A 22,405-nucleotide genomic window follows, 5' to 3' on the forward strand; every position below is an offset into this window, starting at 1 on the left:
TGAGGCTCATTGGGTATGGAGATCAGATCATTGACAGTCGGTCAGTGAAAAACTTTTATAAAGCACATACTATGAGTCAGACCCTGAGGTAATGGTTTGAGATACAAAGGAAGGAAAAGAGTCCTTGCCCTTGAGGAATTCATAATCCATTGTTAGTCTGAGGGAATAATTTGAAAAGAGGGATGAGTGCAGAAATCAGATTGCTGAGGATTAAGAAAAAGGTCATGGTAAGAGCATGGAAGCATTTGGTATGACCCAGAGGTGTCAAGCGTACAGCCCAAAGGCCACACTGATCCTACATCCAGGGTTTACTGTGGTGGTAGGTGGGGAATGGCAACTACGCACTGTGTACATAAGTTTTTTGAAGGGGCTTTTGCCTTGAGGGTGGAGAAGTCTTAGAATGACTGTTAGGGAGTGTGTTCCAGGGAATTGACAAGAGAAAAATAATGTTGATGATGTTATGATAGTGGAGGTGGGAGCAGCAGCAGCAAGATCAGCAGTAGTTCTCATGTTAGAATTAATATCTCTTCATATTTTACAAAGTGCTTAAAAATTCTGACTCACTCCTTCCAACAACCCTGGGATTAGCCATTATAATTGTCACTTATATGTAAAGAAATTGAGGTAGACAAAGGCTATCTGATTTTGCCCAAGTCACACAGATAGTGAATGGCCGACATGAAGAACAGAAATCTGAGGCATCACTGAAAGTCTAGTTGAAATTAAGGAGCATAGATATGGCTCCTGATTAAAGTTCTGGACTGACATTGTGCATTTCTTTTCAGTGAGCATAACTCAAGACAGAGGCTTGTCTTATCGCTTCTTCCTCCTGAACCAAAATGACAAAAGTGTCATATCCTATTCTTGGCAGCCCAAGGGTGGAGGGGACATGGATGTGCTGACTTATGTGCTGGGCGAGAAGAAATTTTATTCAGGAAAGTACTACTGGGAGGTGAATGTGGAAGGAAAGACGGAGTGGGCTCTGGGGCTCTGTAAGGACTCAGTATGCAATGAGGACTCAGTATGCAACGTCACACCAGAAACTGGATTCTGGATTATTTGTCTGGTTAATGGTGACACTTACCGGGCTCTCTACGGACCCTGGATCCAGCTCCAATTGGCAGTGGCCCCCAAGACTGTGGGGATGTTCTTGGACTATGAAACAGGCACAATCTCCTTCTACAATGCTACTTACTCAACTCACATCTATACTTTTCAAGATACCTTCAAGGAAGTTCTGAGGCCCTGTAGCTTCTCTGGCTCTTTCTGTTAAGTAGAAGATTGTAACCTTGTGTACCCCTTAGAAAGTATCTCTGGAAGAAAGAAAGTAGTAGTAGTAGTCTCTCGGTAACCGAAGATGACGATTATCTTTGTGCGTTTTCATCTATGGTGTATAGATGAGTGTGCACAAAGACACTTGTGCATGAAGGAGATTTAAGTGGAAAAGTTGATGCACAGATACAGATAAAGTCCCACTCTCTCGGCGTTGGAAGCCTGGGTCCAGGGGCACAAAGAGTCATTACACCTGGAGACTTCCTCAGCTGCATTGGATGGCCGTGTTGTCTTTTGTGCTCCAACATGCCCTAGGCACTCCACAGTGCTTTGCTGCATTGCCATCTCAGCCGTTGAACCTTCTTATTGGTTTCTTCCATCTGTTCTAGGCCTGGCTACTTATTGCTTAGATAATTTTAATTGGGCCCTGATTCAAGGACCTGTTATAGATTTACTTTTCCTTTACTTGGAATTTTTACACATAAGACTTTTATAGTCTATATTTTCTTCCAGAAATTTTCTTTTTTATTTGGATTTTTCTGAGGTCTTTTGAATTTCTTTCGCAAATTGATCCATATACCTCATAACTCAGTCATGCATCCCTAAGTGATCCTGTGTTTTTCAATCACTCTCTTCACGGGGAAATGTAAAATATTATTTTAAATTGCAAAGTTTAAATTCCTTTTGTGAAGAATTTTAGGTTAAGAAACATGCTACCTCTCTGAATCCAGAAACTGAATTGTTTGGAGAAGACACCATGAAGATGCCTCCAGACCACAGGCTGCATGAGAAGATCAAGAATGAACTTTGGGTGTGGTTGATTGAACATTTATTTGTATATATACTTCTATGCCAAAGGGAACTTCCCCCTAACTGGCTTTTTGTCAATGCGTCTAGCAATTATTGGTTTTGTTTTTTCCCTCTTATCCTCAAATTATTGTAATCTTTAAATTGATTATGTTTTCATGATCCTTGTGGGGAAAATCTTTCTCAATAAGGATCAAATGGCAAAATGTAAAAATGGAAATCTGAACCCTGGACTTCAATTCCCAGAAGTCCTTGTTGGTTTCCAGAGTTCCCCAAGAGATCCCCTGAGATACTCACTTGGGCCTAGAACAGGATGGGTGTTTGAACTGACTGTACCGCTAACCTCCCTCTCTCTACTTCTGCTTCTAAGACATGCGGCTCTTGACCAGGCAGGTAAAATATAGGTTGCATGTGCTTTCTTATTTTTTATTTTCTTTATTTCTTAATCTTTAATAAACCTCATAAAAATATAATACTTTTAGCAGAGAAACTAATTTTAATCTTAACACTCTCTAAGTGGGGGAGGGGTCCCAGGGCCATCCTTCTTCCTTCCCCTTAAACCTGAGAGTTCTTGAATTCCAGCTTTTGGGGGTGTATCTTTTAAGTTGAGTCTAGAAGGAGAGTTCCCTGGCTCTGCCTTGTTGTTAGGTTTGATTTTCAGTCCCCTAGGTGCATTTAGTTTGTAATGGGTAATGAAGGTTTATAGAGGTCTGAACTTTTTCTGTCTGTATGCTGCCATCTTGACTCTGCCTCTGAACTCACAGTTCTTCATTCTTTAGAGTTGAGCCTGGAGAAGAATCTGCTATCTGGACCTGAAACCTTGATTCTGTTGAGGCTGTTTTTAAATCTCTTTCTTTGAATTGACAGGTGGTGAGTAAAAACTTTAGTCCCGGGATGCCCATTATCACCTCTATTATTTGACATTGTATTAGAAACACTAGCAGTAGCAATTAGAGAAGAAAAAGAAATTGAAGGCATCAAAATAGGCAAGGAGGAGACGAAGTTATCGCTCTTTGCAGATGACATGATGGTCTACTTAAAGAATCCTAGAGATTCAACCAAAAAGCTAATTGAAATAATCAACAACTTTAGCAAAGTTGCAGGATACAAAATAAACCCACATAAGTCATCAGCATTTCTATATAATTCCAACATAGCTCAGCAGCAAGAACTAGAAAGAGAAATCCCATTCAAAATTACCCTAGACAAAATAAAATACTTAGGAATCTATCTCCTGAGACAAACACAGGATCTATATGAACACAACTACAAAACACTTTCCACACAACTAAAACTAGACTTGAACAATTGGAAGAACATTAACTGCTCATGGGTAGGACGAGCCAATATAATAAAAATGACCATCCTACCCAAACTCATCTATCTATTTAGTGCCATACCCATGGAACTTCAAAAATTTTTTTACTGATTTAGAAAAAAACATAACAAAGTTCATTTGGAAGAACAAAAGATCAAGGATATCCAGGGAAATAATGAAAAAAAAATACAAAGGAAGGGGGTCTTGCAGTCCCAGATCTCAGACTATATTATAAAGCAGCGGTCATCAAAACAATTTGGTACTGGCTAAGAGACAGAAAGGAGGATCAGTGGAATAGACTGGGGGCAAGCAACCTCAGCAAGACAGTATATGACAAACCCAAAGATCCCAGCTTTTGGGACAAAAATCCACTATTTCATAAAAACTGCTGGGAAAATTGGAGGACAGTGTGGGAAAGATTAGGCTTAGATCAACACCTCACACCCTACACCAAGATAAATTCAAAATGGATGAATGACTTGAACATAAAGAAGGAAACTATAAGAAAATTAGGTGAACACAGAATAGTATACATGTCAGACCTTTGGGAAGGGAAATACTTCAAAACCAAGCAAGAATTAGAAAGAGTTACAAAATGCAAAATAAATAATCTGGATTACATCAAATTAAAAAGTTTTTGTACAAACAAAACCAATGTAACCAAAATCAGAAGGGTAGCAACAAATTGGGAAACAATCTTCATAAAAACCTCTGACAAAGGTTTAATTACTAAAATTTATAAAGAACTAAATCAATTGTACAAAAAATCAAGCCATTCTCCAATTGACAAATGGGCAAGGGACATGAACAGGCAGTTCTCAGCCAAAAAATCAAAACTATTAATAAGCACATGAAGAAGTGCTCTACATCTCTTATAATCAGAGAGATGCAAATCAAAGCAACTCTGAGGTATCACCTCACACCTAGCAGACTGACTAACATGATAGCTATGGAAAGTAATGAATGCTGGAGGGGATGTGGCAAAGTGGGGACATTAATTCATTGCTGGTGGAGTTGTGAATTGATCCAACCATTCTGGAGGGCAATTTGGAACTATGCCCAAAGGGCGATAAAAGACTGTCTGCCCTTTGATCCAGCCATAGCACTGCTGGGCTTGTACCCCAAAGAGATAATGGACAAAAAGACTTGTACAAGAATATTCATAGCTGCGCTCTTTGTGGTGGCCAAAAATTGGAAAATGAGGGGATGCCCTTCAATTGGGGAATGGCTGAACAAATTGTGGTATATGTTGGTGATGGAATACTATTGTGCTAAAAGGAATAATAAAGTGGAGGAATTCCATGGAGACTGGAACAACCTCCAGGAAGTGATGCAGAGTGAAAGGAGCAGAACCAGGAAAACATTATACACAGAGACTGATACATTGTGGTACAATCGAAGGTGATGGACTTCTCCATTAGTATCAATGCAATTTCCCTGAACAATCTGCAGGGATCTAAAAAAAAATACTACCCACAAGCAGAGGATAAACTGTGGGAGTAAAAACACCGCTGAAAAGCAACTGCTTGACTACAGGGTTGGAGGAGATAAAACTGAGGAGAGACTCTAAATGAACACTATAATGCAAACTCCAACAACAGGGAAATGGGTTCGAGTCAAGAACACATGTGATAACCAGTGGAATCATGCGTCGGCTATGGGAGAGGGAAAGGCGGGGGGGGGGGGGGTAAGGGGAGGGGAGGAAAAGAAAACGATCTTTGTTTCCAGTGAATAATGTATGAAAACGACCAAATAAAATAATGTTTAAATAAAAAAAAAACTTTAGTCCTTTCCTGGATTTGCTGAAGAAACTAGCCTCAGGAGAGACCTACCCCTTATGAGAGAGACTTCCCCAGGTTCTTAGCTTTGCAGAGACTGGCAAAGAACTACCTCTCCCTGCCTGGTTTGAGCCAGGGGCCAGGAGTAATTGCTTAGTGCCTAATACTTATCGTACCATATCCTCTCTCTGATTTTCTTACTTCACTCTTTCTATATTTTGTAAATAAATCTCTTTGGAATAAATTAAATTTCTGGTGACTCCCTTTTAAATAGAATCCCTTCCAACATTTTAATATAATTAACCCCCTTTTCTCCCTTACAATATATACATATATCTTTTTTGTCAACTGATGCCTTCTCTAATGAGGGGAAAGGAGGAAGGGATGGACTTAAGTTAATATCTCAATACCTTAAAATTATGAGTTAAAACTTTTTCAAGTTAGTAATATTATAAAACAGCTCTAATCTGGCATTTGGTGAAACTTGAAAGGCTGAGAAAGGCTTTTTTTTCCTACTGTGAATCTTAAAAAACTACTCAGATTGTACTTTAGAAGATTTGATTTAGCTATTTCCTTATTGTAACAATGGAGATAGTTGGTCTAACAAGAGTCAGGAATGTCTTGGGAACTTTATATTACTCCACCCTAATTAGACATACTTTAGGGAAAGATAAAGTTGTAAACTCCTGATTGAATGATGAAGGTACTTAACTCATACCTTATAGTGAAGCTAGAACCTTAAACTCGGTTCAGGAGATTGAGTTCAGTGGAGGCAGAAAGGAAGTATTTGAACCAAAAACTACCAGATGAAGAAATCAAAATTATCCAGTTATGTGGAAAAAATGCCCCAAGTCACTACTCATTAGAAAAATGCCAATTAAAACAACTCTGAAATAGAACCTTATTATACCTATCAGATTGGCTAATCTGATAGCAAAGGAAAATGATGAATGTTGGAAGGGACATGGCAGAAATGGGACACTAATGCATTGTTGGAATTATGAACTGATCCAGTCATTCTGGGGGGCAATTTAGAACTTGCTGAAAGGGTTATAAAACTGTGCATACCTTTGGATAGGTAATGCTGCTAAAAATTCTGTATCCAGAGAAATATAACAAGCAATATGGAAAATTTTAAAAGTCTTTGTCAGTACTTTTTATAAATATAGTGACTGCATACTCAGATACCATCAGGGAGATATGGCCACTTTCAAATTCCTCATTATGTGAAAACTTACAGAATTTAAAAATGATGGAGTTGTCCATTTAGTGCTGGATTGGACTTTAAGGATCATTTCAGTCCAACCCTCTCATTTTATAGATGAGTCCATGAGGTTCAACAACATGCCAAAGTAACACAGCTAATAAATTTCAGACGGAGTACTTGAACCCGGGTTTTTAAGCTTCATAGCCCATATACTTTCCACTGAACTACATTGTCTACCTTACTTTGACTTTCCTCTTCTTTGGAAGGCATTAAAACTCAGTGAAATTCCTTTCAAGAGAAAGTGTTGAGAATTTGCTCACATATCTTTTTTATTATTGTTCCCATTCACTCTTCCCTAAAGAACTCAGCCTGTGGTACAGTGAATAGATCAGTGGAACAGGCGTCGGGAAGATCTGAGTACAAATCTAACCTCAGACACTTATAAGTTGTGTATGTCAACTTCTGTTTGTCTTAGTATTCTCATCTGTAAAATGAATAAAATAATACCACCTATCTCCTAGCATTGTGGTACAGATCAAATAAGATAATAATTGTAAACCTTCAGCACAGAAGTTGTCATAAAATAAACACTATATTAATGGCAGGTTTCATTATGATTATTATTTGATAGGTGTGTAGGTGGCACAATGGTGCTGGGCCTGGAGTCAGGGAAGACTCATCATCCCGACTTTAAGTCTGGCCTCAGAGAATTCTTAGTTGTGGGACTCTGGAAAAGTCACTTAACCATATTAGCCTCAGTTTCCTCATCTATAAAATGAGCTAGAGAAGCAAACAACAAACCACTCCAGTATCTTTGCCCAGAATATCCCAAATGGGGTCATGCAGAGGTGGACATGACTAAAAACAACACTTGTAGTTATTATTTCTATTTAATTCAACACCACCAGGATTCCCAGTGTTCTTTATGAATAAGGATCAGATTTGCCTTACAGATTTGTAGTAAATCTCTTAAAAATACAGAGAGCCTGGAGATGGTAACTTAAAGGTGAACACATTCCCCAAGATAGAGAGTAGCCTTTTGTAGGAACGTTCAATTGGTGCCACCACTAGAGAAAACTGCTCCCAGAATGAGTGTCCAATACATCTGTGCATGTTCAGATTTTCCTTTGACATGGCATCCATCTTGAGATAGATCAATGTCATTTCCTTCAAAGGTCTGTTCAACGCTATCAGCAAAGTTAAGGGAGAACAATCTGGTAAGGCATGGTCAATGGTATGAAAATCACTGAAACCATTTTTAATGGTGACTTTGCTGTGGGTATGCTTAGATTACTGGAAACAGAAGAGTCCAGAGACTGGTTTCTAGGAGATGGCACTCTATATTTCCCTATAAGATAGACTGTAGTAGGCTCTTTCCTTTGGCTTTTGGTAGGAACTGGCTATATGTATAAAATGATCAGACTCAGGCATGTTGGCTCTTTTTCTAGATGCATGAAGAAAGAGGAAAGTCCAAGTTCATCTACAGCTGAATGCCCATGAGTTAAGCTGGTGGTGGGGGAACTATCTCCTCTTTTACCCATCATCCCAAGACATGAGCTTGTGGTTTTGTTTCGATTTTTTAGGTTTTCTTTCGATTTTTTAGGTTTTCTTTGACCTTTTCAGGTCTAGTCCTCACTTGAAATATTGATCCACAACAACCTTGGAGGAGGAATTAAAGGCCAAAATCTAATCTGGCTGATAAATTGTTAAATGGAACTGGGGCTCAGATCCTCTTACACTTGAGGGAACAATATTGGTGGGGCATAGAACCCCTTCCAACTCCTTAAAGGTCCTGGAGCACTCTGGGAAAGAGGTAAATATACTTTATTTGGCTTTCACTTTGAGGTTGGGTACACAATCATGATTACACTTTAATCCAGTAATTCCACTGTTAGGAATGTGCCATGGCAGTGCTATCCCAACATAAAAAGCATCCTGAGGGGGCAGCTGGGTAGCTTAGTGGATTGAGAGCTAGGCCTAGAGATGGGAGGTCCTAGGTTCAAATCTAGCTTCAGACACTTCTCAGCTGTGTGATCCCAGGCAAGTCACTTGACCCCCATTGCCTAGCCCTTACCACTCTTCTGCCTTGGAGCCAATACACAGTATTGACTCCAAGATGCAAGGTAAGGGTTTAAAAAAAAAAGCAGCCTATTTAAAGATGCTGTCAGGAGCAGTACATGGAATTGCAAGAACCCAGAAATAACACAATGCCAATTATAGGAGAATGGCTAAATAAATTGTGACTCAATTATATCATTTCTTTCCTGAGGGTCACCAGATCCATGATTTCTTTGGATGGGGAAGTTTTCCTTACCAAGCCTTTTTGACCTTCCTCAAATTTTCCATGACTCTTCATCCCTTAACCCTCTCAGATGAAAATATTGCCTCATATTTTATTGAAAATTTTATTTTATTTTTTTTTCGAGTATTCCAGGTTTATTGTGTTTTCATGAACATGTTTGTAGCTTGCTTCATGGTTTCTCGTTTTATTTGGTTGGGTGCTATTTAAAAGGCCAATGCCAATAGCTGAAGTGTTATGTAACACAACATAAATGATCGCTTCATAGGAAACAGGATTAGAATAAGTAATTCAAATCAACTCCCTTCCTCCCTCCACCTCTGACAGCACATGGCAAACATAAACAAAGGATTTCCCAAAATGAAATGAGAATTTTAGTTAGCTGACTGTTTAAGAAAAATAATACTCCAGATGTGAAGAATGGTTTGGGGGGGAGAAAAGATAGAAAACAAATATAAGATAATAAATTAAGAAAAGGCCCTGAAGGACTAGGCAAGTAGCAAAAGCAAGGAACATTTGTAATTATTTCTTGCAGAGCCTAAACAAAGGGTCTTGACAATCTGTAACCTGAGTCTGATGATCCACATGAAGACTGAGAAAGGAGGTCATCTAGATGATGGGTAATGAGTATGACTGGGGCATCTGGTGATAGGTGTTTATCATTATGGGGGAGGGCTAGGAAGCAGAGAGGCTGATCCGGGGGTGCCCTCAAAGGAGCACAGACCTGGAATTGGAAGGGTCCTTGGAGGCCTTCTAGTCCAGCCTCTGAGTTTTGAAGATGAAGAGACTGAGGGCCATCGGTGATTGTGCCTAAGGTCATATGACACAGCAAACACTGGTACCATGATCTGTATTTAAGAATGAAAGAAATGGGACCCCATAAATGACACAAGATAAACTGATAATTTAGGGAAGGAGACACATCCAAGCCAGTGTAAAGGTCAGAAGTTAGAATGGGATGTTGTACTTCCCACCATAATGGGCAGGAAAGAGGAAGCCGAGCTTGTACAAGCCTTACAGCTACCAAAGGAAGAAAAGGTTTAGAATTTAGCTCTTGAAGCTCATCTGTAATGTGTAAAAAAAATTACACAAATTAAATTTTATTTCTTCTAGCATGATTCTGCTGTTCTTTTAGCCAAGACATGTAATAATTACAGAAGGAATAATTGAAAAGGAATGCCAAAGTCACTAATCCCTAGCCAAGGGGAACTTTCCTCTAAGTGAATGGGAAAGAAAGGACAGAAACTTCAATGTTTAACATTTCCTTATTTGGAAGGAGCCAAGAGAACACAGGGCTGAGTCTCAGTAACTGACCCATAGGAAGATTTTATGTCATAGACTTGACTTGGGTCAGGGTCAGAATCATAAATTTCAACATGAGACTTAAGCCTTTTAAAAGAGTGATAAGGAAAGAACATGAGTTATATAGCCTTCACAGGATGACTAACCTTAAGCTGCTCCCTCAAAATTAAAATCCCAGCAAGGGAAAAATAGCTGTTGTTTTCTGACCTGGCATCTATTTTTCTTTCTATCTCTAGAACCTAACTCAGAACCTGGGTCATAGGAAACACTTACCATAATGCCTGCTGATTGAAATGATCAGATAATCACACTTGGTCTCTTTAAGTGAGAGATATCCCAAGAACCATGATGGCGGGCAGGACCTAAGAAAATCGTCCTCTGGAATTTAACATATTCCTGTAGTCAAACCCTATAAGGTGAGCTGCCTGGCTTTAAAATAGTAAGTCTCTTAGTAGAGAAATGCTACAGACGGTACTATTCATCTAAGCAGCTCTGAGAAAACTTAGTATTTCTTAAGGGCCATCACTAGCTCATGACCTTTCCTGTATCTCCCTTCAAATGAGGTAGATTATAATAAGGACCATCAGTCCTATATCAAAACAAGTTAGTTACCTACCAAAAGTCATATGATGGGAGGCATTCAGCTTTCTCTGTCCAGTGGGCTATATAAGCTGGCAAGACTGTCTTTCTAGAGGAAGCATGTCCTGTCCCACCTGCTGCTGCATGTTGTTCCCACCTAACTCAGGCATTTCTATTAAACAACACAGCCTGACTGAAATGACAAACTGGTACAACATGTAATGAGTCTGGGTCAATGTTGTTTCTGAGAACTGGGTTTGGGTTTGTCTTAAGAAGCACCTAGTAACCTAATTTAAAAAAAGCGTCAGACTATGGCAAACAACTAGGCTAGCCTTTCATTTGATATAGGACATCTCATGAACACTGTAAGGCTTCCTATTTTATGTACCTGGTGCAGTCAAATATTCTAGGCTATCTCATCTCAGATAGGGTTTCACTCCTTACAAATGATGTGTGCTAGCTAGCTGGTACTTAGGAAGATGTAGGCAAGAATATCCCTGCTCTAAGACATTCTGGGTGACACAGTGCTAGATGTTTTTTTCTCTTTCCTTTTCAAAGGTCTAAGTAAATCAGCCTTTCCAAAAAGGCAGCTCTTGACAGACCATAGAACGTAAAGCACCCACTGGCTCTGTGAGATGAGCTGTGATGCAGCAATTGAGCCCTGACATAAAGGGGAAAGGAAAAGGAAGGGGGAGAGGAGATAGGGTCATCAGATGGAGCAGTGCCTGAGGCTAGCAGACTCTCTGACTTCAGGAAAGAACAGTCTGGGGAGCCAGATCATATCCTGACAATCAAATCAGTTGCTCACACTTTCTTCTATAGGCAGTAGTCAGAAAGTAGAAAGGGTATGGGTATAATAAAGGTAAAGGTATAAACTCCCAATAAGAGGGCCCAACATGAGAAAAGATAAAATCTTGAATGTCTACTCAAATTTTAAATGGGCAGAATCTACTATTCTATTAATTTAACCAAACTTTTGTGAAAAGAATAAAAAACATTAATAAAGCATATTTCACAAATAAATTGAGAATGTCTATTTTAGGTAGGAAATTAAAAACTCTGAGGCTCTATGTGCCTGGAAATCTGGCAAATGGGAAGACTAAGGTCTAGAAATTGACATGGTACCTGCTTTTTCCAGTTTATCTAGTGGCTAGTAGTAGAGGAGAAAAGCCAGCTGGACAGCACTGGACCACAAGTTCAGAGCTGAAAGAGCCTTTAGAGACCTAGTCCAACTCTCTCCATTTTAGCAGTCCAAAGTGAAGAGACTAGTTTAGAGTTGCATAGGCAGGAAGTGGCAGAGTCTGGATTAGAACCCAGAATTTATATAATGCCAAATCCAGTGTTCTTTCCATTGGGCCGGATTGCTTTCTTTATATATTTTTCAAAGAAATCTTTTCAGCAAAAATTTCCAGCTTTTCTTAAACATGGTCTTCTCCAGTCTAGTTTTAACTAGACAAAGCCAAGAAAATACCAGCCCTGAAGCCAAACTGAGCACCTGGAGTATGGCATAAGATCACACAAGGCCCACCAACTTTCTCATGCAAGCACACTAGCCAGGATACCAAAGCAGTTTTTGATTGTTGGGGGAATAAAAAGCAGGAATGAGATACCAAAGAAGCCAATGGTCTCTCTTTCCCTAAAAATATTTAGGAAGAAAGATCAACATTTCTTCTGGATGGCTTGATCTGAAAGCAAGGGGTTAAATTAGAGAAGCCTTTCAAAATCACTTCAAATTTTGCTTATGAACCTTGTACAGGTCTAAGTATAAGAGTCTATATGCTAGAAAATTTCCTCAAAGGCTTTTGAAAACTTTTAATCCCATGGCAAGAGGCTTGGAAAGATAAGCTAAGGGCACAAATCTTCACTTAAAAGAGTAACATTTTATTGAAAAATTTATTGAAAAAAAGAGGCCATTCAGAAAAGGCCTCTTTTCTCTCCTCCTCATCTCATATCATTCAGATGTCTTATGCCTGTTATCTTCTCTTTCATCTTTCTCTTACTGAGTTGAGCCTTCTCCTTCCCAAGGCCATCCTTCCTACCTGCACAAATAATTCAAACCCATTTTTTCTTCTCAAGAAGATTTCCTTCTCTCATCACTGCTCTGTCACTAATATTTGGTTTCTCTTTTGGATCGGCTGCTTCTCCATGTTCTACAAATGTACTCATGTCTCTTTAGTCCTTAAAAACCCATACTTGATCCAGCCAGCCCTGCTTGTTCTTGTCCTACTTTTCTACTACCTTTTGCAGCTCAACTCCATGAGAAAGAACCTACAATATGTACCTCCACTTCCCTTCCTCTTACTTCCTTCTTCATTTTCTAAAGTCTGTCTTCAGACCTGATTCAATAATGACTTAGTAATGATTCAATCAAAACTGCTCTCTCCATGATGACTCAGTTTCGATTATCTGGTGGCTTTTTCTCAATTCTCATTCTTTTGGGGGCTGATTTATGGCTAGGTGGTAGAATGGATAGAACCCTGGCCTTGTAGCCAGGAAAAGGTGAGATTAAGTCTGACCTCAGGTACATATCAGTTGTATGACCCTACACAAGCCATTCAACCTCTCAAGCCTTACTTTCCTCATCAACAAAATGTCAATAATAATAGAACCTACCATCCAAAGTTGTTGTAACTTTGTCAACTGTACAACTGAGACAATAATTTTAAATTTCTTGTTACAATGTTGGCATCTAGTGATACTCTTATCAATAGACTATCTTCCCAGTCACCTGACTGTACCAAGTGGGACTGAAAGACACTAGTAACAGCTCTGTTTTCTTTCCATTCTATTTTTCCTCACTTTTCCTTTTTTTCTCATTTTGCTCTGTTATTCCTCAGAAATCCAATTTCTCCAATCTGCACCCCTTTTAAGAATCTCTTCCTCATCCTCTCCTATTGTCTTTTCAGTTGTAGATCAAGGTACTCTTGTAAGGGGTCTCTCCTTTATCCCTCTACCCTTTGCCTCTTGGTTATTTCATCCAAAAGTCCCTCCCTTATCCCCTCATTGACCATCCTATTTCTTGTTGGGTGTTCCCATCTAGGAAATCCTTTCTCGTTTCTTCTCTTTGGGATCTTTTCTTTCAATCTACATTCCATTCTCTTAGCCTCTTGGGGGGACTCTCAGCCCCTCCTTTTCTTATCCCCTCACTCTCCTGCTTCTCTGTAACTTAAGAAAAGGTTAGATTTCAGTGGTGCTTAGAAAAGGTTTCCATACAATGTCCTATTCAAGTTCTATCAATACTTTAAAAGGAAATTTCCACAATGTTCAGATCCCTAAATGTCCTGCAGATGAAGGAGGATTATTTGCTGCAAGAACCCAATTTGGTGAAACCAATTTGGACAAATGGAGCCGTGTATCTACAAAAGAGTGAACAATGGCATCTATGTCATTAATATGAAGAGACCTTGATGTGACATCAGGAATTTGTTCAATCTGCAATAATAACACTAGGACAGAGCTCCGAACCAATAACTGCTTATTGCAGGACCTGCCCCCTCCAACAAAAAGGATCCCAGACACTCCTCCCTGTCTGAGATCCCTATCTTCTCCATTGAACATATTTTATTCCCTTCAGTGCCCAATCTTGTCTTTACATGCCTGCTCAGTCCATTATCTTCTTGCTAGATTCCCAACTTGGTACACCTCGCCCCCCCAGTCACATTGCTACTAAGCAAAATGTGGTCCTAGAGGAATTGGCTCATCTACCCCATCTTTGTCACCAGGCAGCCTGATTATTTGATACTTTTGCCTTGATGTTGCAACCTGTCCAGTGAGGGTAGTGATGACATTGAGTCTGGATGGAGGGACTCTGTCACTTTTTTCAATGCATCCTGGGACTTGCCATTGAAGCTTGTGACAACTGGTGGAGGGAGGCCTCCTGCAAGCTATGCTGTCAAGTCAGAGTTTGACCCAGAGTTTTATAAGAAGACTCTCATTCCTAGAAAAGACTCAATTGTGAACTATCTGATTATTGTTTGTTAATAATAAGTGAGCAATAACTATCCTTACAGAATCACATTATACTAGAGAATTCTGATTAGAACCAATCAGAGGGATAAAGTTATAGATTTCAGCTAGGCAGGGGGCTGCACAGATAGGGTAGGTGTTGAATTAATTCCCACATTGGGAAAAGCTTGTGCTGGCAGCTCATGCCATTGTTTCCATCAGTTGATATGAATGCCATTTCATCCAGTAATACTGACCAGGGAGTTAATTAATTAGATTTTGCTCCCCAGGACTCTAAGTCCCAGCTTCCCATGTTTTTTCTCAAATTGTGTGCTAATGTAGGGAGGATATATTATGAGTGTTGGTCTACCCTCACTCTCTTCCCCTGATCATGGTTTTCTCAAAATAACCTACTCCCTATCTTTACTCAAAGACTATCTTTAAAAAAAAGGTCAAGGATTCTTCTACCTGGCTTGTCAAAATGTAAGATCAAAAATTAATTTCTAATATCTCTAAGAATTATATTTTATAAAATTTATTAATAATCACTTGAAGTAGAAGAAATAAAAGTACAAAACTTAAGTAAGACCATGTGTGAAAAGTTCTCCTGCCTGGGACTCACCCCACCTCCACAAACTGGGATCAGGGGAAGAGAGTGAAGGTGGAACTACACTCACAGTATATCCTCCCCCCTACATTAGAATGTAATATGAGAAGGAACATGGGAAGCTGGGATTTAGAGTTCTGGGGAGTAAAATCTAATTATACAGAGATCTTTTAAAATTTGCTGCTGCCACTTGTACCACACCTATTGCTGGATGCTTCACACCAGGTCCATTTACTAACCCAACCCAGGCAGCTTTCAAGGAGCCTCTTGTCATGGAAGTCACTGATATTCTGGATGCTCAGCAACCTCTGACTGAAGCATCACATATGGTAACCATCAAACCACTACATCCTGCAATACAGACTCCCCTCTTTGCCATGTCAACATTGCCATTCCAAGTATCAACAAGGAAACTCACTCAGGGGACCTGATGTTTTGCATGCTTGGTATATGATGCTCTACATATGTGTGGTACCATCTCCCATGGCCACCTCTGGGAGGTTTTGGCTGATCTTTACTTCTACAGGGATCCAGAGAGAACGAAGAGGAGGAACAGACTGTCACTGAGAAGGCAGGGACAAAAGAGGAATTTCAAAATGAATGCACTGCCCCTGTCCCAGAATTCATTGCTACTTAAGTGGAACTGATTGTTCCAAGACTATGTAGGTGCCATCTGTGCCCATGTAACAGTTCCCTACTAAAGCCTGGAGTGCTCAGCCAGCTACTGAGACTGCTCTGTAACTCCTATTGCTCATACTCTCGAATGGGTAGGATGTACAACAGAGTGGTCCAAATTTGACCCCAGATGCTCTAATAGTGGTGCAAAATTCTGACTGATAAAGTTTCTTAGCCAAAAAAATTACTTTTATCCTGCTTGTTGTATGTGTTGTTGCCTCTTTAACCCAGATCTGATGTTCTAGCACTACCATTCCTCGACCCCTTCCTCCTGTAGGGAAGAAGTGAACAAAGCCCGGCTTGTCTTTTCACCAGAAGAAGGCCAATGAAGCTTTATAAAAACTGCTCTGAGTCTCTGAGGAGCCCTGTGACCTCTCTCTGACAACAAACTTGTAGCCAAGTTGGAGTTTCCCTGGATTATGAGGTTAAAGGGATTTCATTTTACACTGTGACAGTTAGTCTATATTAACAACTTTCCCAATTGCCCTTTCTCTGAGACTCTCTGTCTTTTTATCTGAGTTTCTCCCAGGACTCCCTTCATGTTCCCTAATTTGACCAGAGAGAATCTCTCTTATTGAAGTGTCAAATGGTTTTTATTTAAACCCTTACCTTCTGTCTTGGAATCAATAATGTATATTGATTCCAATGCAGAAGAGTGGTAAGGGCTAGGCAATGGAGGGAGGGGTCAAGTGACTTGGCCCAGGTCACACAGCTGGGAAGTGTCGGAATCCAGGTTTGAACCTAGGACCTCCCATCTCTAGGCATGGCTCTCAATCCACTGAGCTACCCAGCTGCCCCCTGTCAAATGGTTTTAATCCAGTGAATTTTCTAAGAGATCTGTTCCCCATTCCTAATGATCCCTCTCTTCTGGAAGCATTTTACTACTTTCTCCACAATAAGTCTAGTGAGGAAAATCTTTCATAGTCTACACTAGCTACGTCCTCATACACATGCAACTCTTAAGAGAGGGATCAATCATGGCTCCCTTCTTTTAGGAGGTCATGGATTCAGTTGGCTTGGACCCCAAGGAGAAGGAAATTTGGTCTCAGTTCCTCCAGGTTTGGTGTTCCTCTTGTTATCTTCTTGGCCATTCTGTTTCAGGAATGGGCACAACTGTAACATAGATCAGCATGGACTTTGTTGCTAGAGCAATATTTATGAACCTCATTTTGATTCAGGAAAGAAAATGGCACTGACTTGATGAAGATATAGAAAACCATGGTTCAGATGGACTTCAACTCTGTTAGTAAGAGTCAGTGCTGAGATCTTTGACATGAAGCCTTTAATAACAATAAAATATTAATAAAAAGCAAATGATTCCACTTTTTCTTGCAGTGGAGGTGACAGAGAGGCCAGAGTAGAAGGTAGAAGTATAGGGAACTGGGCTGTGTGTCAAAATGATCAGTCCTGCCAATAACCACTGTCAAACATTAGTTTTATCCATCTCATGTCTGACCCCTTTCATCATAGGACTATTTCTTCTAATGTCTCTTTTCCCACCACTTCCACTATGAAATCACTTGGGTATTTCGCTCTGGTCTTCAACACACACTTCCACAATAACACCTTCCTCCTTTCCAGATTGCCCCAAAGGAAGTTGTAACAGTAGCCTCAGTTTCCCACCTTGTCAGTTGTGAATAAAAATTCTCCTTGAAGCTGCTAGCACTAGGGGAGGCAAGGCTCTTAGATATGAAGAAAATGTTCTGAATCTCTATGTTAGGCAACTGACTCACTAGCAAACCCTCTCCTGAATCTCTTCTAAGGAACTTTGTATTCACATGCACACTATACGCCCATTTGCCCCCATTCCTGTCATGGTCACTAGCCTTTTATATACCCTTGGCTTCTATCTGAGAAATGACTCTATGTATTGGTTCCAAGGCAGAAGGGTGGAAGGGCTAGGCAATTTGGGTTAAGAGACTTGTATAGGGTCACATAGGGAGGAAGTGTTTGAGGCCAAATTTGTACCCCTAAACTCTTTTCTATAGGCCTGGCTCTCTATCTAAGGAGGCACCTACCTGCCCCAGTCACTAGACTTTTAAACAATCTTTGTAAAACCTAACTTCTCCTTTTCTAGAGAATTACTCCAAAGTTGTTTTATTCCCATCTCTCTCCTGCTCTCCCCATTTGCCTTTCTTTCTTCCCTTCTTCATTATTCAAAATAGGTGAAAAATTGTACCTTTATGGGGGGATGAGGCTGAGTTTTCAGAGGAAGGAGCTCTGGATTTAGAGTTAGAGGCAACAGGTCAAAAAACCAGCTCTACCCCTCACTACCTTTGTGCTTTGGGAAAATGATTTCCCATTTCTAGTCCTGCCTCAGTTACTCATACAATAAAATGAATGAATTGAACTAGAAGACTATTAAATGAACTTGAGTTGGTAAGATTCACTTTGTGCTGAGTAGCTCACAGCTAAGGGATAGGAAGATATTAAAATATTTATTCTGATTAAACTTTTGAAATCAATATTCATTTATAAAGCCTAAACTGGCTGATAAGTTGTTACATGGAACTGGGGCTCAGTTCCTCTTACACTTGAGGGAACAACATTGGTGGGGCATGGAACCACTTCCAACTCCTTAAAGGTCCTGGAGCACTCTGGGAAAGGGGTAAAATACATCTGGCTTTCAGGTTGGGGTTAGAGTATATAATCATGGTTATATTTGAATCCAGTAATTCCACTGTTAGGAATATGCCATGACAGTGTTATCCCAAAATAAAAAGCAGCCTGTTTAAAGATGTTGTCAGGAGCAGTACATGGAATTGCAGGAACCTGGAAATAACATAATACCCAACTATAGGGGAATGGCTAAGTAAATTGTGACTCAATTATATTAACTTTTTTCTGAGGGTCACCAGATTCATGATTTCTTTGCTATAGGGAACCCCTGATGGTGACCTTCTCCTTACCAAACCTTTCTAACTTTCCTAAAATATTCTATGACTTTTCCTCCCTTAATCCTCTCAGCTGAAAGCCTTGCCTCATATTTTATGGAAAAATTGAGGCCATTGACAGAAAATCTTTTCTCCTCTCCATCTCATCTCCTATCACTCAGATGTCTTATGTCACTATCTTCTCCTTCATCTGTCTCACACATTGAGATGAGCCTTCTTCTTCCCTAGGCCACCCTTCTTACCTGCACAAATGATTCAATTCCATTCTCACTTCTCCAGAAGATTGCTTACTCTCCATCCCTGCTCTCATCACTGCTCTGCCACTAATCTTTGGCATCTCCTCTGTGGTCTACAAATGTGTTCATGTCCCTGATCCTCAAAAAACATCACTTGATCTATTCAGCCCTGGTAGCTCTTGTCCTACTTTTCTATTGATTTTTGCATCTTAACTCCATGAGAAGAGAACATACAATAGGTGTCTCCACTTCAACTCCCCTCACTTTGTTCTTAATTTTCTAAAATCAGTCTTCCAACCTCGTTATTCAACCCAAAATGCTCTCTCCATTGCCTAGGGGCTTTTTAAAAAAAATCAATTCTCATTCTTTGGAGGGATGAGCTCTGGCTGGTGTAAAAAAATAGACTCGAATACAGGACTACAATCCCCATGAGCCTTTGCTCCACTTCCCTAGAATGCCTTGTAATCTCACCTGGGCTGAGATTGAGAAGGTATTTAAGCTGATTCAAAGGCTTTTGAGGGGTGCTTGGCTCTTGGACTTCTGTTTTTGGGCAGGCGTGGCTTTTTTTCATAATGTAGGTGAGGTTGTGTCTAGGCCACTCTATGGCCTGGACACGTGTTTTTTATCCTGTATTTTCTTTAATCCTTAATCTTCAATAAACCTCAAAAAATATAATACTCCTTGCAGAGAGAAACTAATTTCTACCTGCCTCAGTCTCCCCATCTCCCCTAAATTTTAATCTTTACACTGGGTGGTTGAATGGATAGAACTTTGGCCTTGTAGTTAGGGAAAGCTGAGTTTATATCTGGTACATATCAGCTGTGTGACCCTGTACAAGTCATTTAACCTCTCAAGTCTCAGTTTCCTCATCTATAAAATGGGGATAATAATTGCACCTATCTCCCAATATTGTTGTGACAGTCAACTGAGAATATTTTCAAATTGCTTGTCACCATGTTGGCATTTAGTATGCACTTAACTGATGCTCAAACCACTATCTTCCCAGCCATCTGACTCCCTGAATCACTTGGCACTGAGAGAGAAACACCAGAAATAGAGGGAGAGGTAAAGGGTACCCTTATTGGATTCTTCTCAGAAGAATAGTCTACATACAAGAATTTTTCCTCTAAGGAGAGAAGCCAATTAGATACAGAAATTAGCTAAATTTTTATTGTATAAAAATGTGGAAGAAAAAAGAAGAAACACATCATAGCTTGAGGGAAAGGATGCTCGAGTAAATCTCCCTAAACAAAGGTGCTGTGGTCACCTCATTGGAGCTTTCCTCCCTTTTTTAGATATGCAAGCTTAATTTTTTTCCAACACTAACTTGATTATTCTTCATAAAAGAATAGTGGGGGCAACTAGGTTGCTCAATAGATTGAAAACCAAGCCCAGAGATAGGAAGTCCTCAGTTTAAATTTGACTTCATATACTTCCTAACTGTAACCCTGGGTAAGTCACTTATCCCCCACCCCCATTGTCTAGTACTTACTGTTGCCTAACCCTTACTGCTCTTACACCTTGGAATCAATATACATTACTGATTCTATGATGGAAGGTAGACATTTAAAAAAGAAAAGAATTAGAACATTGTCTTTCAATGGCATTTATATAGCTTCAGTTTTATTTATTTATTTGTTTTATATGGCTTCGTTATCTTATTATTTATTTTGTATTATTGAAAATTTTGTACTTGGGAACTTTAATAGGTTTATTTATCTACTACTTTTAGTTCCATTTTCTCCTGCTTAATAATTTAGAAAAGACCATTTTTTCCAAACAATCTTTTCATTTTGTTATGGTTTTGTATTAGTGAGTAATTTAAGAAAAAAGGCTTGCCAAACTTCAATCTGCACTTATTTCCAATTTCCTAAAAGTAGATAAAAAACCACAAACTTATAAATAAAAAAGATTGTCTCTAAATATGCATGTAAATAATTCTGTTAATGATTCACTGTAATACATTTTGAACATTTATTTGTGCCTGTTAATACAGTTAATTTTCTGACTGGAAAAAAACACCAATATGTATAGGAAAGAGTTTAGGCATGTCTTAGAGGAAATTTTCTGACTCTTAACATCCCCATTAACAAAAGAAGGAGCAAATAGCTAAAAAATGTCATCAAATTTGTTTGCCCAAACAAAGTCAAGAGAAATGATATTAAAAGCAAAATGACCAGTAAGTTGTTAAATAAAACAAATATCTGTTTTCTTGAGGGAGTCATTATGATCTGTGAATAGTAGATAATTTCATTCCTTTTAAAAGAAAGAGGTGAAAAGTAATGGCCAACATCAGTAATGTTGGAGAAAATATGAAGTAAATAATTAGAAACCAAAATACCAAATTATGTCCCCAATTGAAAATGTACCAAAAAAATTAGATAGCAGTTTAGAAAAATACAAATAAAAAATTAATAAAATTGGCCATAGAGAACTTAAGCAACCACCCACTTGAAGAAGAAATAAATCTAAGTGATTTCAACAAGAAAACATTTTAGGTTTTGTCATTCTAAATACATTTATTAAGAGCTACAAATAGGAAGAGATATGAGATGGCTGAAGGGGATGGATGGATGTATTAACCAAGTGAATTAAGGGTATCTTGAGACTTGTTTTAATTAAAATTCTCTGGATAATGTATCTGAGTTTTATTAAATGGAAAAAATTGGGTGAGAGAAAGAGAAAGAAGCACAAGTTGCTTCACTAGCTAACTGGGAGCACAAAAGCCTGGATCCACCAGGCCAGCCAGTTATTCTAGCCCCTTAGTACACAAGCAGCTAAGCAAGCCAAAAGGCAGAACCAAGTGCCTTCTACTTCCTTAGTTCTAGGGGAAAAGGTCCAATTTTGTGTCCTTTCTGTCAATTTATGTTCTTCATGATGTCCCTCTCTGATTAGAGAACTCAGATTTCAATTAGGACAAGAGGTGGGTCTTCCAGATGCCATCCAGAATGGCTGCACAGTGCATGTGCACTTTTCCCCACATGGATCTGCCCAACTCACTTAACTGCTTCATCACCTAAGAGACACCCTATAAGCCCTTACCAAAGACTAAGTAAGAAAGAAGCGAGGAGTCTACCCACGACCTCAGGGATATACAATTAGAGCTTCAGCGCTGAGATTAAATTGACCTTTAAAATAAAAAAGTACATTTTTAGGTTGCCAAAAAATTAACATTAACTTTTCACAGGCTGGAGGAGACTTGAGCATTTTGGTAGCCATTAGGGAAGTAGCCAGCAGGCAGAGAGGATTTGAAGAATAAGTGAAAGAATAGGGATAAAAAAGGGAGCAATCTATTGAAGAAAACAAGGTAGAATGAAATTATTTGGGCATTTAGAGGGGTTTTCCTTGGCAAGGACAAAGTCTACTTCATGTGAAATGGGATTGAGGGGAAAGAGGAGATAGTTGGGAAAAGCTTCTAAGTCATCTGAGAAGAGGAAGGAAAAATGAGCTTTTTGTGAATGGCCCAAGTTTTACAAAGAAATGTAA

General features: G+C 39.3%; 1 pseudogene; it reads left to right on the forward strand.

Moving 5' to 3' along the window:
- The first annotated feature begins 889 nt into the window (after positions 1-889).
- On the forward strand, positions 890-15,855 carry LOC100616713 (40S ribosomal protein SA-like; annotated as a pseudogene).
- Positions 15,856-22,405: the final 6,550 nt, after the last annotated feature.

Source organism: Monodelphis domestica, chromosome 6, assembly GCF_027887165.1.
Source record: "Monodelphis domestica isolate mMonDom1 chromosome 6, mMonDom1.pri, whole genome shotgun sequence".
In the NCBI taxonomy this organism is placed as follows: Eukaryota; Metazoa; Chordata; class Mammalia; order Didelphimorphia; family Didelphidae; genus Monodelphis; species Monodelphis domestica.